The sequence below is a fragment of the Helianthus annuus genome, chromosome 8 (assembly GCF_002127325.2).
Source record: "Helianthus annuus cultivar XRQ/B chromosome 8, HanXRQr2.0-SUNRISE, whole genome shotgun sequence".
Taxonomy (NCBI): Eukaryota; Viridiplantae; Streptophyta; class Magnoliopsida; order Asterales; family Asteraceae; genus Helianthus; species Helianthus annuus.
The window spans coordinates 21,983,152-21,987,367 of record NC_035440.2 but is presented as its reverse complement, the minus strand read 5'-3'; positions in this window follow the sequence as shown (position 1 = coordinate 21,987,367).

Here is a 4,216-nt window from a genome sequence, read left to right as displayed (position 1 = left end):
GCTTAACAGAGATGGCCATGATAGATGACATAGCCGAAACTCTCAACACTATGCAAGATGTGAACATGAAGCTAAATCCCGGAAGTGTTGTTTCGGGGTAGAGGAAGGGAATTTCCTGGGAGTAGTGGTCACCAAAGGTGGAATCAAAGGAAACCCGGAAAAAACCCAGGCTGTAGCCAAAATGCGTTCTCCCAGGTCCCTGAAGGATATCCAGCAGCTAAACGGAAGGCTAATAGCGTTAAACCGTTTTTTGTCAAAGGTAGCCGACAAGACCCTTCCCTTCATGAAAGTGTTGAAAGACTGCCTCCAGACAAACAAGTTCAATTGGACCACAGAGGCTGAGACTGCCTTCCAAGAAATGAAAGCTTACTTCTGCAAACTCCCGACGTTGGCCACCCCAGTACCGGGGACCGTTGCTCCTGTATCTATCTGCCTCGAAAACGACATTAAGTGCGGTCGTGATGGTAGAACGGGAAGGAAGACAGATCCCCATATATTTCATCAGCAGAACGCTTAAGGGGCCCGAGGAACGATACATGCCTCTGGAGAAACTCGCATTAGCTCTTGTCTTCGCGTCCCGAAGACTCAGAAGGTATTTCCAAGGGCACAAGATTACCTTGATGACAGATCAACCCCTTCAAAAGGTACTCAGGAGGCCGGAGCTGTCAGGACGGTTAGCTAAGTGGGCTGTGGAGTTAGGGGAACACTCTCTAGAGTTTAAGCCCAGGACGGCAATGAAGGGACATATACTGGCCGATTTCTTAGCAGAGGTCCCTGAGGACGAAGAGAAGGAGCTGTTAAAATGGGAAGGCTTAGATAAAGAAGAAAGAGAAAAGGAAGATGAGGTGGTGTGGAAGTTACTCACCGACGGGGCATCTAGTGAGGAAGGAAGTGGGGCAGGAATCACACTGATAAGCCCCGAGGGGGTTGAGCTGACGTACGCCATAAGGCTGGACTTCGAGAACACCAACAACACTGCAGAGTATGAGGCCCTCCTGGCAGGAATGAGGCTGGCACAAAAAATGAAAGCAAGACACGTAGAGGCTAGCACAGATTCACAACGGGTAGTGAAACAATACCAATGGGAATATGAAGCCAAAGATGGCACTATGGCTCAATACATGGCGAAAGTAAAAGAAATGGCTAAGGTATTCTAAACTTTCAAGCTGGGATACATCCCCCAGGGACGGAACAGGAAATCTGATGCGCTCAGCAAACTGGCCTCGGTGGCATTCGACCACCTCGCGAAAGAAGTTAAGGTGGAAGTCCTAACATCCCCTTCCCTTAACACAAAGGAGGTTGCTGCAATTGAGGGTACTCAGGAAACGTGGATGACACCAATTATTAAATTTCTCAGGGATGGGATTTTACCCGAGGGGGAATGGGCGGCCAGAAAGATAAGGGTCAAAGCCCTGCAATATGAACTGATCGATGGGGAGCTATACCGAAGGCCATATCTAGGGCCATCCCTGAAGTGTGTTAACATGGAAGAGGCTGAATATGTGGTCAGGGAGATGCACGAGGGGATTTGCAGAATGCACTAGGGGCCAAGGACGATAGTGACGAAGGCAATGAATGTAGGGTTTTACTGGCCACGAATGTACGAGACAACATCTGAGGAAATCAAGAAATGTGATAACTGCCAAGTGCATGCACCAATGACCCACCGACACAAACACCCCATGGTACCGGTATCAACATCCTGGTCATTCCAAAAATGGGCTATCGACATAATTGGGCCCTTCCCAGAGGGCCCGGGAGGGGTCAAATATGTGGTGGTAGCCATTGATTATTTCACCAAATGGATCGAAGCAAAGCCCCTGGCAAAAATTACCGGAGAACTGATGTGGGGTAAAATACACATATTTGTCCCGTGTAGATTGTATAATTTATGTATAGTTTTATTTGTTTTTAGTTAGTTTTTACTATTATATTACATGATATTGTGTTTTGGCAGGTCCTGGTGCAAATGGAGCAAAAACGAGTAATATGGGAATGATCAGCCAGTTGGGTAGAGTAGACCGCCAGTGACCGAAGGAAATTTGCCGCTAGTTTCTATGATTGGGCCGAGTTCACTTGTCTCTATATTATTAAAGATGGAGAGCTGAATTGCAATAAAAGAAAAGTTGTTTTAAAAATAGTTGTTAAAAGATGAGGGACTAAATTCGTCTTGTGCTGAAAGTGGAATTAATTATCCACTAAATGAAAAAAAATAGAATTCACATGAATTGTGAATTGCTGTTGTTGACCGAGGAGTTCAAAGTTGACCAAAAGAAGAAGCATATATTTTATAAAGGTGAACTAATTATATTCGATAACAGTGGGCTACAAATATAACAATTTGAGGTTTGCAATTAAATGAGATTTGGGCTGAGACATCATCTTATGATGGGCTGGATTTTAATGGATAGCAAGAGAGGTGGAGAGTCCACGAAAAGAATTATAAGGCGGCAATTATTAAGGAAGGAGGAGATCGAAAAAAGGCAACAAGGAAAAGAGCCGCACATCATCTTGGGGGACATCAGAAGTCAGAATCAACGACAGTAGACGCACGATCAGAGCCATAAGGGACGAATGGTGAAGCTTCTTTAGGAAGGTTTTGAGCCACGGAATCATTGGGTTAAAGCAAGAAGTTTGGAGAGCAAGAGATTAACGGGTTTTTCTAGTAACTTTCTTTAGTTTTCTACTTTTCTTGTTTGATATCAATGAATTCTTGTTCTAGACTTTGTTTAATTATTTTATTCGTTATGGTTCTTGGCTAGACTTTTTATACTACCTAGGTTTACGACAATGGTTTAATAAAGTTTGGATTTTTATTCGGTTTTTGGCGTGGTTGTGGATTTTTCTTGTATTGTAAAAGCTTCGGGAATTTAACTTGGTGCATATGCGTGCTTGACGATTATTTTATCACTGTTTATTGCTTCGTATAATCCTTGGTGACGGTCTTTATCACATAATAGGGTTGTGCTAGGGTTCTTGATTTAGGTGACGGTCTTTATCACGTAATAGATCATTAATCCTTTAGGGTGAAAATCTAGGAAGTAACCTTAGAAGTAATATTCGGTAATTTAATAAAATCAAGTGTTCTGCAAAACTTGTCGCTGTGAGGCTCGAGGTTATTAATAGGTCTCGGTTTGGTTATAAGTACTTAACATTCCATTGTCTATTAAACCAAGATTAAAACCCGTAGTTGCTTTAGACGTTCGCGCTGTGAGGTAGAGCGTCTTATATAGGCACTTTCAAGAAACTAGAGGACTGTGAGGAAATCTAGAAAACTGGTAAGCGTAACAGCCTAGGTAGTGCCACAAGAATCGCCTTGAGAGTGTTTGAGGGGCTTAGTGGTGTCTTAATAGGTTTAGTATCTAAAGATCCCGGTTCCACACCACAAAATCATCAAATAGAAATCTATTCTGAGTTTAGCTTGCGTCTAACCTAGGTAGTCTTCATCGCCTTTGGTCAAAGTCTTCGTCCACATTCGTGCTTAGTCGTTTCTTTGATTTTTCTAGTTTAATATTTTAATATATTTTTAGGATATTTAGAAAACCCCCCAATCAAATAAACAATTAGTAAGTCCGTGTCAGTCTAGGTCTAGATAGAGTCGTTAGCGTAATTTAGTAGAGTCTCTTGGGTTCGATACTCGGACTTCCTTAGGCTATACTGCATCGATCGGTACACTTGCCGGTCGTGTGGTTTAGGGTTTAGAGAGTCTTAGTTTTATAAATTTAAAACTTAGAGAGTCTAGAATTAGGGTAATTTTAGTTGTTTTTAATTAACCCATTTTCAGCACACCAAGAACAAATGAGGAGGTTCGTGCTGGATAACATCATCTGCAGGTACGGGGTCCCCAAGGAGCTGGAGTGATAACGGAGTCCAGTTTGCCGGGAGGCCTTTCAAACCATGGTGCGAACAGATGCAGATTCAACAGGTGTTTACATCCGTCACCCATGCCCAGAGCAATGGATTGGTGGAAAGAGCTAACCAGAACGTCATCAAGGGAATAAAAGGAAGGCTCGGAAGAAAACAAAAGGGCTGGTTGGAAGAACTCCCATTCGTGCTATGGGCATACAGGACCACTCCTAAAAGCTGAAATGGGGAGACTCCGTTCAGCCTTACCTACGGGACAGAGGCCGTCATCCCCGCCGAGATAGGATCCCCGACTACCCGAATGAAGCTTCGAGAGGAGGAAAACTAGCAGGACCTCAGGATGAACTTGAAC